This window comes from Parasteatoda tepidariorum, chromosome 8 (genome assembly GCF_043381705.1).
Source record: "Parasteatoda tepidariorum isolate YZ-2023 chromosome 8, CAS_Ptep_4.0, whole genome shotgun sequence".
NCBI classification, from domain to species: domain Eukaryota; kingdom Metazoa; phylum Arthropoda; class Arachnida; order Araneae; family Theridiidae; genus Parasteatoda; species Parasteatoda tepidariorum.
In genome coordinates this window covers 87,479,623-87,495,301 of record NC_092211.1, presented here as the reverse complement: position 1 = coordinate 87,495,301, position 15,679 = coordinate 87,479,623, and the positions used below count along the sequence as shown (strand labels likewise).

Below are 15,679 nucleotides of genomic sequence, written 5' to 3'. Positions count from 1 at the left end.
AATGTATATATATAATCTTTGTAAAAATAAATGCCTGTTTTGAAACAGGGTTTTGAGTTGAAATTTCAGCCAATTTTCCCGTCAGTGTTTAAAAATAAGTTGGAGCAGCTAAACGAATAAGAAAAATTAAGAAGCAATATGAACAGTGAATACACAGAACAAATTAAAAGGCAGAAGAAAAATTTGTCCAAGTAAATAGATTGATAGAATCAGAAGCACAGATTAAGAAGCAATAGATTTAGAAGCACAGGTCAAAATAGAGCATGCTGTGAATTTAAATGACCAAAGTTCAAGTAAAACAATATATGGGTGTAATGACACCAAGTCCGTATATAAAACAGTAAATTTAATGATGCAAAGTCCAAGTAAATCATGTTGAGCGAGACCTGGTAACAGAAATTGAGTAAAAAGTACATGGAAGACGGAAGAATGGAAGACGGATTAAATAGAACAAGATTCAAAAGCGGCTTCACTGCGCCAAACGCAAATAACAAAATCAAAAGTTGTAACAGTAGCGGTTTCCAAAAAAAAGTGCACCGCAGAAAGATCACAAGGATTCCGGAGTTGTGACTTTCTATTAAACCTGAAATTATTACATTTATATCCAATCTATAATTCATAATTTACTTGACATACCGGTTGTTTGTATGAAATTATTTGTGAAAAAATCAAAAGAAAAAATAAGTAGCAAAACTGAAAAAAAATATATATACTTATTTTTTCATAACTAATGTTTTGAAGAAATAATGCATTCATAAAAAGAGATTATCAATTCAAAATAAAATAACTAAAATTCGAGAATTAAAAATTATGTTTGCCTGATAACTATAAGCCTGATAACTTATAAATATATTGCAATATATATATAACAATATATATATACCCACACACACATTTATTTCACCTCATTTTATTCATTATTAGCATATGCATGCATCAAGAACAAATCCATGAAATCAAACATTTCATTCTTCGCATTAAATATTTTTATAATAATTAATTTTTAAATAGCATATTGAAAGCTGCTACTGAACTTTTTTTATGTACTTAAGAAGCTCAATCATTTAGCGTTCCATTGTCGAAAACAATTGGGAATGGCTGCGTTACAGGTCCGTTTGCGAAAACAAAATATCCAGAAATAAAACAAAATAAATTAAAGATGTGGAAACCTGTAGTGGTAGTGAAAGCAGTGAAGAGTGAAAAAGAGTAAGATCATCGTAAAAAAAAATCAACGATAGTCTGACTAATCTTCAACGCAACTCATAGTTATAACCCATGACAAACTAGTCATAGAAGCCGTACTCGGCCCCACCTTCTACAGTGAATTTCCGAAAACTCAATCAAGACCGATGACGCATGCAATAATATTTTTAACTACAGTACTATGAATTAGAGGAAGTAAACATAAAAATATTTAAATTCAATAAATTTCAAGGTCAGAAAATAACACTATCAATGAAGGACAAATGAACGGTAAAATTTCTAATAAAAGCGCTTCAAGGAAAAGTAACGCTCAATCAGATGTATTAATAACTCTAAAAAAAGTAAACCTTCAACACACGCACACAACCAGGTCATGTTCAGGAAATATACTCCTTTTATTTCTTACCGACATATTGTTTATTAAGTCAACATGTGATACAACAGTGTGACATGGTTGAGTAATCTCATCTACGCCTACAACTTCTTTTGCGGCAGATAATACACTGGTTATCATAAATTAAGGAAAATTCACAAAAATCGCGATAACTCAAGAAATTACACATGGAATTTTATGAAACTTACCCACAATATACAACACATAGTAAGGTATTAAACAACATAAAAAGAAATTATCAGACATTAATAGTAGTATAGAAATTAGCACATGTATAAAATAAACAAATTGGAAGTATCGGTTTGCAATAGAAAAAGTACCTTTAATATGGAATATGATTGCCTCTAGAAGCAATACAGCACAAACAGCGATGTGTGATGCTTTCAATTATGCGGTCTATCAGTTCAATAGGAAGTGAGAGCCATTGCTCTTGTAAAGCAGTTGCAAGCGTGGCAAGGGTCTGAGGGGGCGGATTGATGGCAGATACACGCCTCCCTAGAGCATCCCAAACGTGCTCGATAGGATTCAAGTCCGGGGATCGAGCTGGCCACTCCATGCGAGTAATTGTTTCCTGTTGAAGATAATCATCAACAATGCGAGCTCTGTGTGGTCTTGCATTATCGTCCTGTAACAGGAAGCAATCACCAATTGCCCCGGCATATGGGCGCACATAAGCATCAAGGATGTTGTCTCGATAAACCTGAGCATTCACGGTTCCCCTTGGAAAGACATGGAGGTATGTGCGCCCTCCTAAGGATATGCCTCCCCAAACACAGACACTGCCTCTTCCGTATGCATCTCTTTCACGGATGTTTGATGGATGATAACGGGTCCCAGGTTCTCTCCATATCAAATAACGTCTACTGTCACTTTCTAGACTAAACCTGGACTCATCCGTAAAGAGAACAGGCCTCCATTGATCTGACGTCCAGTGGACATGTTGTCGGGCCCACTGCAAACGGTCTCTCCTATGGCGTGATGTGAGCGGCACGCAAATGGCTGGTCGTCTCGCATACAGACCACCTTCGTGGAGCCTTCTGCGCACAGTTGACGTTGACACCAACCTTCCGGTGGCTGCAGCAAGAGAGGATCTAAGATGTGTCGGAGTAGCGGTTCTATTCCTGCGTGCACTTAATGTCAAATATCGGTCATCGGCACTGGTCGTAACAGTTGGCCGTCCTTGACTGAACCTCCTAGATGCCGAATCTGTGGTTTGAAATTGCCTCCAAAGTCTATGAACCACAGATGGACTCACATTTAGCCATCTGGCCACTTCTGATTGACTCTGCCCTGCCTCTAGTCTCCCGATGGCTCTCCATCGTAGTTCTTCAGGCAAATGATGCCTAGAGGTCATTATTACGAATTGGCTATCTCAGATTTTCAATGTCGCAATCACAGTAAAATTTGTGTGCTTTCTCTCAAACTTGGACTTTTATGCTCCAGGCAGATGACGTAAGCCGAGTGCAGCGCCACTAATTTGCATATTGCAATTTTACTCAGCTACTCTTAGTGGACAACATATGCAAATTTTGCACGGTTTGGCTTACTTTTGAAAGAGTTATCGCTATTTTTGTGATTTTTCCTTAATTTATGATAACCAGTGTAGTTGGAGTGAGGGTAAAGAGTTGCGACAATTAAATAAGAAAATATAAAAAGTTTTTTAACACCACAATTTTCAAGTGGATTAAAAAAGATAAAATATAATTAAATTTTAATCACAACTAAGAAGAGAGGTTCATATGGCAATATTTAATTTAATTTTTTTCTTTTTAGCCCACTAAAAAAGCGTGATTTTTTTTTAAAAAAATTAATTTTATTTCTTTTCCATTTTAGTATTGTGTCTGTTGTAGCTGAAAAATTTCGTTAACTAACCATCTTTTTTAAATATCGCGACAACGGTATTTTCAAAAGCATTATCTCTATAAATAACAAATGTTCGATAAGTATCGGCAACTATAATACCGATGTAACACGGTTATTATCCACAATAAATGTCGAAAACGTTACTGTTATTATTTATATTGTTATTACACATTCTAAGTTAAATAAAATATGATCGCGATAATTATAGAATGCTATAACTACTAGTCATTGGCCCAACAGTCCACTTGAGCCTACTTCAAGGCAGCCGTCCATCCTAACATAGCGATAATTATCGACAACAATAATATTTCGATAAGAAACGAATAACAATATGTAATAAAAAATTCCTGAGTGCTAATAAATTTACATTGTATAACGTAAAGTTTGACCAATATAAAAAAATATAAATTAGGTAAATTGGGAAAATGTTGCGATATGCCACAAATAGTGATATTTTCTGGTGATATATCGCTTTCTGATATCGCCCAGGCGCCTGCTAGTTTGAATGTGTCCGATATTTCGTTTTGCGATAAGTTCCTTTATTTCCAAGTCTGAGAATGAGAGAGAGGCTTTCGAGAGGTTCGATTTTTTCTTTATGTGCTGGGTACATGTCAGTTTCACTCAAAAAGTATTCCAAGAAGGAGAGTTTATACTGATACTTGTCTTTACAGAAACAGGAGTTGCCTTGTCTTCTAAATTGAGTCCAACATTACAAAATTAAAATTTTTAATAGTGACTAAAGGAGCCATAATGGCTTCGGGGATAAAGCGTGGGCCTTACAATAAGGTGAACAGGGTTTGAATGGATGCGATGGCTGATCGATACAAATTCCGCATCTGGCATGCACCGACCACAGTGCTGATGTTAAAATATCCTCAGTGGTAGACGGATCATGGGATACAGTCCCCTTGCCATTAGGCTAACCGTGGGTGGTTTTCCTCTCCATGTAACGCAAATGCTGGTTAGTTTCTTCAAAAAGTCATCCGCGAAGACAATTTTCTCCCAATACTTGATTCGGGAGTTCCCTTGTCTTGTGGATTGGGTTCAAAATGACGAGGCTACGAAGTTGAACGTTAGCAATCGTAAAACCAAAAAATTGGGAAGGCTGATCAACGACGGTTATAAAATAAAATTGTGAATAAATTACACAGATTTATTAATCAGCATAAATGGCAAAAATATCAAACATTTCAAAAGCTCTTCCATAACAACATTTAAATTTCTTGACAGCAAAGAACTTAACCTAAAAATTAAGATCGAAAAAAAAGTAAAGATAACTAACTCAACAGTTCTGCATTCCTAAGTAAAAAAGCAGCATCTTGAATTTTTTGCCATTTTCGAATTTCTTTATCAAGTTTCTAATACATAGTGTTATAATAGGTATCTAGAGAATGAGGTATTATTTATGCATTAGGAACCGGTATAAAGTCATGTTTCTAATACATATTATTATAATTAAATATTATTATCTTAAGTATTAACAAATGGTTAAGTCATGTTTCCAATGCACATTGTTATACTTGGTATTTAGAGAATTTTGTTATTATTTTAAGTATTAGGAACCTGATAAAGTCATATTTCTAATACATACTGTTATAACAGGTTTTTAGTGTATTATTGTAATACCTAATGAATGTATATTGTATTAGAAATCAGATAAAGAAGAAAACCAAAAAAAATCTAAAATTGGAGATACTGTACTTAGAACAGGAGTTATAGAAATAATTCGTTTAACATTATTCGGGGTTGCTAAGAAACTAATTGCGATTAGAAACATGAAAGAGGTAGTAGCGATTCATAAAACATCGGTAACACTATCATAAAAAAAGCACGCACAATGGATGGGCTTGCTTTTCACTTACAACACCAACAATTAATGATTCTTACTTCCAATTTACGCATCAATACTTAAATGGAGCTTCCTTTTCAAAATAAGAATGTAATTAATCATGAATTGAAGAAGAAAAAAAAATAGAATGGCAAACTTCCAAACAAAAGCTTATTATAGGTTAAATCAAACAGCCATAAATATTTAAAAATGATCAATTAAAACGTGCTACTCAATAAATTAATGACGCTGGTCTGATAGCTGATATTTTAAGTACACGCTCTGAAATTACATAATACGCATACTTGTCGTATTATGTAATTTCGCTGAAGAACGGGGGCTTAATTCAGACTTTTTATGAATGATCCATTTTTGTGAAAAATCAAAAATCTGATTATTTTCCAGTCTTTTGTTAGAAAAGCAATTTTCCGATCTCACAGAAGATTGATCCTAGACACAGTTCCCAATAGATCACTGGCTGCGGTAAGTGTGCGGGTGAATGATTACTTTGATCAATCTGCGAAGGGACCGAAGATGCGCGGGATCCAGAAACGTTAAAAATGATCTACCATAAATTGCTTGACTTCCCACGCAGGAGACCAAATAAGCACTTGGCAACAATCGTCAGGCTATCGAAGCGTGGAAACCATCCCCTCCTCAAAGAATCAAAAGTGTGATGGCATGTCTTTAGATCATCCTCAGGGCTGTTTCCCAGACCGTCGTCAATAGCCCACTGTGCAGCTCTAGTGTGATGTAAATGAAGAACTAAAAAATAATAATAATTTTCTGAATCTAAAATTAGCTTGGTGACTCTTTCTGCTTGTTTGTAAAAAAAAAAAAAAAAAAAAAAAAAAAAAAAAAAAAAAAAAAAAAAACATAGAAATTATGTTTTTCAAGAAGTGTAACTTCTGAGAATGAATGATTTAAAATTATGAATTAAAATTATCACATACTCCGATTTTCGAGAGAAAGTTTTGAAGGGTCCATTTTTAAAATGTAGAGTATCGCGAATGATCCGTTTAAAGATAAAATATTTGGAGACGGGATCGTTAATTAGCCCAAATTTCTCCTAAATATACAAATGTTCATTTCCCCCCCGTTTTAGTCAGTTTAGCCTAACCTAATACAAATATTCATAATCCGGAAAAAATAGGCAATTTAAATAGTAGTAACGTTAGTAACGTAAAAAAGTAGTAAAAAACGAAGTAACTTTTCTCTATCTTATGTATTTATTTTTATAAACTTATGAATTGGAGGAAAAAAATAAGGCAATATCACTAGAACACAACGTGGTTGCGTAACCTGTGTTTACCTAACCTATCAAAGGACAATCTAAAAAAAAAATTGGGACCATTTAAGAACCCTTCACAAATGTCCAAACCTCAGAAAGGACCCTTCATAAAAATTCAAAATTTGAAAAAAAGACCCTTCACAAAAATCTAAACCTCCAAAAGGAACTTTTTAAAATCTGTAACCTCAAAAAAGGACCTTTTACAAAGTTCTTTACTTCGAAGACGATATTTTCACAAAACCTTTTCTTCTACAGTAAATTTCATTATATAAGCCTTCTTTTTTTAACAACTTCAAATTCCACTACTTTGAAAGACGTAAAAATGACTATTTTTGTGCTGATTAATAACTAAATGCAATTAAAGGAACTAACTATAAAAACTTATATAAAAAGTATTATAACAACCAACACTAAACACAAGTCGTTTTAATTTTCGACATTTAAATCTTCATATAGTCTTATGTAAATGCGGTTCTTGTGAAAATATGTTTCACGGGAAAGCGGTCAAAGCTTTGAAGAGAAAGAAAAAAATTAACTGAAAATTCCACTTTGTCATGCAAAAGATTCAAATTGTTTTCTCAAAATACCCCTTTCGAAGGCAATCCCCTGAAGTCCATTGGATGCAAAATATCTGTAATATAAAAATAATAGCTAATCTGTATATAGCTAGAAAAAGCGAAGCATAGTTATTTAATCATGAAGCCGTTACTTAATTAGAAGAGAACAAAAGCACTTACAAAAATTACATTAGAAGAGGATGTATCAACATACTATTTACCCTTTCTTTTTTCTATATAATGTATATCTACTAATATAAGCTATCAATTTATTAGTTCTTATACACTCAATTTCAGAAGAAAAAAAATTCTCCGACTTTTCAGGATAAATTTCAATGGAAATCTATATCCTATTTTATTCATACCTTGCAATTCTTCATCAGAAAACTTTAATTTTTTTTAATTTGTAAAGTCAAATATTAGATTTTATGAGCAAAAACATATAATAGAATAAGAATGGAAACATGGAAAGGTTTCACTAAAAAGTGGAACTTTATAAAATAATTATAATACATGTTATAATTATTTAACTCGAATCTCAATAACTGTTTACAGTGCCCACCGTTTATTAAAATCACTTTCGTTTTATGCTATTTTGATTTTATTAAGCGGCTGATTTTATTAAGAGACGATTCAACATTTGAAGAAAAAAAAAATCACATTTTTACGATGTATTCTAAATGCACACACTTTAAAAGCTGAAATAATGACAACATTAATGCTTTATTTTAACTAATTTAATTATTTTAATAAAGTAAAACCCTACATAAGATTAAATTTACAAAATTTTTGGAAAAAACCGATCAATGGTTGCTTGAAGTGCAGTATTTAAAATTAACTTTTCAACATCATTTGAGAGTTCATAGAAGTTTTTATAGTTTTCGATATTTCCTCCTCTTTGTTCTAAAGCTTGCCGCAATACATTAAGTGCGTTTCTTACTTCTATTGAAGATGGCAACATTATTTCATCTTCTGAGTCTGATTCCTTCATTTCTTGATTGGAAATAACTTAGCAATTTTTGATGTCTGTAACAATTTCAGAATCAGATTTTTCTCCTGATGTTTGCAGGTTTATCGTCAATAGCTACGCAACGTGAAAAATTCTCGTCCATTTCATTTTCTTCATTGCTGAGTCTTCGAAACAGTTATCAGCTCCATCGCCAGTGCTCAATCCACACTTTTTAAAGCAATTTGATATTTTTTGGGTTGAAATAATGTCCCATGCGTTACGAATCAAAAGGTAAAAAATAAAATTTTATAAATAAGAACAAAAAAAGCTGAAATATTGCACTTTTCATTTATTATGTAGTCAAAATTTTGGTTTTAAAAGACGGCGGCACTGATTTTATTAAAGAATGTTAATGTGTGTTTTATTAAAGAATATAGTAACGATTCGGTTCTTGCCGATTTGATTTTATAAAGCGGCTGATTTTATTATCCAGTGATTTTATTAGCGGCGGGCACTGTACCTACTTTTACTGACAATTCTAGGACTGGTTGTTTTCCAGGTATGATATAAGAATTTTCCAAATTTTTTGCAAAGAATTGCAGCTTTCCCTGACTATTCCCTGCTTTTTAGAGTTAAAATAAAATTCCCTGACAATTTCAGGGTTTCCCTGCTCTCCCCGAAAACGTGGGAGCCCTCATTATATTCTACTAAAACAAAGCGTTATTCTCTCCGTTCATGCGCGGTGCGTTAAATGTTAAAATCGTACGGTCGGTGCTAGGTATAACGTCCATCGTGGTCAAGACGAAAAGAGACGTTATAACGGAAGATCGTTACATTACGAGTGCACAAAAAATAATTATTAACTAACAGCATAAAAAAAATTCCTGACGATAAGAAATTATTAACGCTAAAAATAAACATCTAATACGGTAAAACAGCAATTATTATTGATAACCACTATAAGTATCAAATACGGTATTATCGTGATCATTATCTATAACGTAACGTATCATAAATATAATATCCGATAATACGATATTATGATTGTTAATATATTTTATTTGGGTAACGAAAATATTAACGAAAGCAAAAAAATAGAAATTAATGAAATTGGGAAAATATCGCGATATATTGATAAATATTGTTATATTTTTTGACAACACATAGCGATATTAATATAATAATAATACTAAATAAACAATGCTTAACTTTAGGTGGGCCGCAAAAAAAGAAAAAAAAATCAGTGTTCATAGAAACAAATATTTTTATTTTGAATAGTACATTGTAATAAACATATATAAAGCAAAATTATTGTTTGATATTTGACATCTCTTCTCTGCTACTATCTTTCCTATTTCGGAAGAAATTTTATTGGCCGAGACTACTTTCAAAATTGACCCAACCTGAGCGTTATTAAAACGGTTTCGGACAGGAGATTTATTTCCATTCATAACAGAAAATAATTGCTCTCACTCATAAGTACTTCCAAACATGGAAATAATTTCATATGCCAATTTTCGAGTATTTTCAAATATTTGTAAATTTCAGGCACACCCACTTCAATGAATTTTGCCTTCAAATTTGAGTCACACTGAATCTCAATCACTTCCATTTGCATATTACTGGGTACTGAGCCTATATTTATTGAGAAAATCGAAGAAAACAAACAAAATTTGCCTTCCAAAGAGTTAAAATCTCTAAACCATGTTTCAAATCCCGTTCTAAGATTTGAAATTTTTTCCGCGTATTTTTGATACAATGCAGTATCCCTGGAATGGCTGGTACCTCAAGCCAATTAGAATTTTACATTTTCGCTCGTACAATTTAAAATGATCCGTATAGTTTATGTATATTATAATTTTATATGCTGGTTTCCTTTCTAATTCCAATTTCTATTTTATTTTTACTTTGCGTCGGATATAGTGACTGGGCCGCAAAAATGTTCGTCTCGGGCAGCATGCGGCCCGCGAGTTTGACACCCCTGGGTTACAGGGATCAATGTTCATGATAGTGACAACTCGGAAAAACAGTCGCCGACGCATGGTTCGACCAGTACCTAAGTTTAAAAAAGAATAAATTTTTTTTAATTATTAAATAGGGAAAAAATCGTTTTCTCTACTCCAACACACATTTATACTTGAATGGGTTTAATTCCTCATCTATCACAGGGTAGTGGTACAGTATTTTTAATGAGTTTTTTCTTAATTACTATTTATTTCTTTTTCGATGAATAAAATTCTAACACAGACTTTTTCGTGACACTGTTTCCAGTACTATAAATCACATTTTAGTTTCGATATGAAATATTGCCTAAGTAGTAATCTATCAAAAACAGGAAACGGGACCTCCATAGAATAGCGGATTTGTTTTTGTGAAAGAAAAGCAAATCATGCCTTACCTCCAAGGACAATTCTAACAATAAAACAGGAGAGAAGGGGGAAAAAATCATAAAACGACAGATCCAGTTATGAAAAACAGAAAAAGAAAGGCGTGTCATGAATGCTGTTATTCGACAATAAACAAAAGAAAGTCAAGATGTGAAAGTGAAAAATTGGCATCTATTTGTTTCTTCGACAGAGAATGGGCGACTGGTTTTCAACTACGTATGCACATGAAGGAATTTAAGTTACTGTGGCCAAACATTTTTTTTTTTTCTTTCCATAAAGCATGCATGTCAAACATGCGGTACATGAGCCAGATGTAGCCCAATAACTATAGTCAACTGTGGCCTGTAAAAAAGTTTACTGTACGTAAGAATAAAAAAAATTGCATTTTGTTCATTTTATTGAAAAATCACAGAACTTATATCAAAATTCTTGCCTAGCAAGGAAAAGAAATTTGATAATTTTTCCAATGATCAGCGATTGTTTAAAGACTTAATTTCCGATTAATACCGCAAGTGTTCATTTTTGCACTGTATAGTTGTATTTTTAGAATCAATCTTTTTATTTCAATATTAGTGCTAAATAGCTTAAAATCACTAAGTTTTTATGCAGTAGCGTAGTTTGTTAAGTAGTTGCAGTATGTATATTTGGAGGGGTTTATCTAATTCTGACAAATTTTTATATATATTTGCATATTTAAGGTGATGCCCTTGAACCTATAATTATTGGTTCACGTACTACGACCCAATCCCAAGATTGGGCCTTACATAAAAGACAGATTATTAGATCAAAAGTTAATCACTTTTTTTTTCGTATTGTGCATTTTAGATTTTATTACAAAATTATAAAACTATATTTAAGTAGATATACTACATTAACTGTAATGATATTAAAACTTTGTACTTCAAGCTTATATTTTGAGTATTTAAAATAAAACCAACTGTTTCTTCCAATTTGAAATACATTTTAAAAATATGATAATATAATTCTTAAATATCGATTTATTTTAATTTTTAAACTATTTAGCCAATTAATTAACAGTTTAGCATCGTTCATAAAAAAAATACCTGGCTTAAAATTGCAGTTAACACTGTAAAGTTAAGTAAAAAAATAATTATGTGAAATTTTATTCAATTCATAGATTAGTTTGTTACTCATCAATAGAAAAAAGGATTTTGATTAGTTGCTAATTCCTCAACTTTCTTTCATTGAAAATTACCATGTAAAAAAAAATGGTAACTAAAACGCAAATTTCATAGAAAATTAAATGAAAGGGAAACAAAAAGTATAATGAGGATAAAGTATAAAAAATGGAATGTTATATTGAAAAATCATAAATAAAATCGACTGATTGAACCAAATACAAATTTAAATATCTATATCAAATTAAACAATAACTAAATTTAATAAACTTTTTTCAGTTTCGTATTAAAATATTTGTTTACAAAATATTAGTCTTCCTCAAAGTTAAAACTATAAAATATATGCGAGAACAATAAAAAAAAAAGATTAAAAATCGTACTCAAACTATCTTACAAAACTTCTGTAAATCCTACAAAAATTTTATTTTAAAATTTACAATCACAACGAATTAATAATAATATAGCTAAACTTGACGATTTAAATGCTAATGACATTTTCTGTTGTTCTAGATGAAAAAAAAAAAACAACTAAATATTTAAGGAAAACATTCCGTAAACTAATTTCAGAATAAAATTATTTGTTCTTTAAAATTTTTTTTAAATCTCTTCCTTTAATAATGGAAATACTTGCGCGCAGATATTAGACATATATTCATCATCACATTTATCAGCTTTCTTTAGCAAAAGAATTAAATATATACAAATAAACCATAAACAAACTTTGAATAAAGATTATTTGTTCCTTAAACGTTCTATATTCTTCCTTTCTAGATAGAAAAATAAACACGCAGACGATTTAAAAGATAGACGCATTCCACATAAACCAACTCTAATTTGCTTTCTTAATATTAAACATTGTCTAGTATTAAATTATCTATTAATCTTTAAAGATAGTTATTTTAATATTTTTAAACACGGGGAATATCTTAACACGCAGACGATATTAAACACATATGTATTTCTCATATACCGGCTTGGATTACGTTATCTCTTATAATTTACGAACTTCAAAACGAAGCACATAAAACATAAAAATCAAATCGAGAAAATAAAAATAAAATAAGGACTCACCTTCACTTAAACTTCAACGATGGCTTCGCGCTACACTTTATTCTAAGATCACACACACACGAATTCAAACATTTCATTCATAAAAATCTTCGATTAGCGAGTTTAAAACAATACAGTTCGATGGATGAATTCTACGTACGTTGTGGAAAAATGTTTCACGTGTTTATTTCATAACGATTGCTCAGCGGAATGAATCTGATGTCCGCCAAGACTTGTGTTTTCAACAGAATGAACACATTTCTGTCATCTCAAGATGTAGGAAATAAACAAAGCCAGACGCAAGCCTCTCTCCAGGAATGCCATGCTTTCCCAAACGTTAAGCCGTTTTAGGTTTGCTACATTTTCAGAGTTTATCGTTTTTGGCGCTTGCCAAATAAAAAGACTGTTGCAGTGACTCATGAAGTTTGTGAATGAGGATGTCCACAGTAGAATATGATTCATGGAATGCAGCCATTGTGTGTAAACGAGAATGTAATTTGTTATCAATTAGAATAAGGAGTGTTTTTAACAATTTATATTATCTATGAGAAATTTTGACTTTGTTTTTCTTTTAAATCTGATTTCTTTTCACTTTTAATCCATTATAACTAGTGCCGTAAATTTTCTCTCAACTCTTTCTAAAACTTTCTGTACTGCATCTCTAATCATCATTTTAGCTATTTATGTATCGTGTTATCGAATATATTTAAAATTATTAGTTACTTGTTCACTTATAAATGGAATTACAGAATATTATAAGTTTTAAATTTAACACTAGAATATAAAATATTGTCATAGTTAAAAAAATTCATTTTTGGTTACAAAACACAAATAAGTGTTAAAGACTTTAAGACATCTAAAAAGTAATTACTAAACACATACTTAATACAGATATTTAAACGTATTTTATGTTTCTAATTTGAAAGATAGATTTATAAACTTAAGTTTGTTGAGAAAGGTATATATCAGGTTGCATTAAAATAAATGTCTAGAATAAAGATTTAATATTTAAAAATTTAGATTAGTTTTAGTTTTTGTAAAATATTTAAAGTAAATCTGTAAAAAAAGATTTCATAGGAATAAAAATTTTGAAAAAAGGTAAAAGAAAATTATTAATATGAAATAAATAAAAAGTTATAAAACATATTATGTCTACAATTAGACATAATATGTAGTATGTAGTACATGCTATGTTGTAGACATAACATATTATGTCTACAATTAGAACAAAATATAAATCCATCAATAATTTGAAACACAGTCCACTAAAAATTGCCAATCTGTTGTTAATTAATAATAAAATCATAGCAATTCTTAAAATTTCCCATCATAAATTTTTTAAAGAATTTTTGTATTTATCTGAAATAAAAAATTTAGACAAAACTACATTATTAACCTAAAATTTATTTCTCCAGGCCTTTTTTTTTTACCGCAAATTCATTGATTCTATTGTTAAAGTCAATATTTCGTGCTCTTTTATTTTCAATAGACAGTAAAACAAGTCCATTCAATCCATCCTGGCTCATCGAACACCTCAAATAATTTTTTCGACTATTATTAAATAAAATAATAAGCAAAATTAAATTTAACTTTTGCATGTAATTATCTTTGGATTAACGAATTTAATAATTATGTTCAAAATTTTTTCAATTTGCTTAAAAAGTTCTCAAGATATATCGAAATAATTATCAGTAGGGGGTCCAAACTTTGGATCGCTCTCCTGACCAAATAATTTGGGACAATATTTCTCAGATTGCTGCTTCCCCACTATATTTTGGGTGTCATGAATCATAATCCATTGGGGGGGAAAAAGGTATATTTATTCGGAGAAAATGCGTTTTTATGTCTGATTTCGTAACTTAAAATATCGTGTGCACCAATTAATTAGCTTGTTCACACCCTCAAACTATTAAGATGGAGTCTTAGAACGTGAAGATCCGATCATTAGATCCAAAATTATTCAGGATAGTCTGTTCTTTTTTCTTTCCTTTCTTTCTTTCTTTTTTNTTTTTTTTTTTTTTTTTTTTTTTTTTTTTTTTTTTTTTTTTTTTTTTTTTTTTTTTGATCTGTACAGTGTTTCAAAAAAATCTTAATGGTTAGAGGGGTTGACCTCAAATAAGCTAATTAATTAATGCAAACGATGTTTTAAGCGACGAAATCAGACACAAAAACGCACTGTTTCTGAATAAACATAATTTTTTTTTTTTTTTCATTTTACTTTATTTTTTAATTTTTTGATTGATTTGGATTTCTGACCTCAAAATATAGGGGATAGCAGCAATCTAGGTTAATATGGTCCCCGTAGTTTGTTAGTTTACTTACTATTCTTACTTACGTTAAATTACTTACTTTAAAGTTGTGTAAAATATTGCATACCTTACAATCAAAAAAAAAATTTCGGCTATTATTAAATGAAATAATAATAAGTATTAATTAACGTTTATTTTTTGAAAAGGAATTATCTTTGGATAAAAAAATTTTATAATAGTGTGAAAAATTTTTTCAATTCTCTTAAAAAATTCTCGAGATATGGCGAGATACGCAGAAAATAATATGAACATTATGTGGTCCACATTTTGGATAGCTCTCCTGTCCAATCTATGGGGACCAATTGCTCTTTTAAGTCTTTTCACCGTTTTTTACCCTTCCTTATATATTTCCCTTTATGTTAAAGTAAATATGCTATTACAAAAAGAAAAAATTTCTGAAATTCTCTCTTCACACAATTTCTTTCCTATAAAAGAAAAAGAGAGAAACTTAATTTTGGAAAAATGTGATGTGGTTTGCCATATGGGTATCCCTTGACCGTTGGGGCCCCAACTACGCAGTTATGACCCTGATTATATAGCAGCGTCATCATAATGATATAGGATAAGTAGGATATTTGCCCAGAGAATCGTGGAAATCAAACGCCAGTGATTGAAATAAGATTACTTTTTAATTATTACAAAGCTTTTAACTTTTCTTCATTTTTAGCATTGAATTTTTTTCCCTTTTTTTTTAATTATTTGAAGATTA

General features: G+C 30.9%; 1 protein-coding gene across 2 annotated transcripts in view; it reads right to left on the bottom strand.

Moving 5' to 3' along the window:
• The window catches only part of LOC107443179 (Ceramide phosphoethanolamine synthase), a 79,579-nt gene extending 66,582 nt beyond the window's left edge, over positions 1 to 12,997 (bottom strand). The window contains exon 1 of one of the 2 annotated variants that reach the window (XM_016056966.4): positions 12,683 to 12,997. The gene's annotated coding sequence lies outside the window, so the exon portion shown is untranslated. The remainder of the gene's footprint in view (positions 1 to 12,682) is intronic. The other variant, XM_016056967.4, reaches the window with a different exon arrangement.
• Positions 12,998 to 15,679: the final 2,682 nt, after the last annotated feature.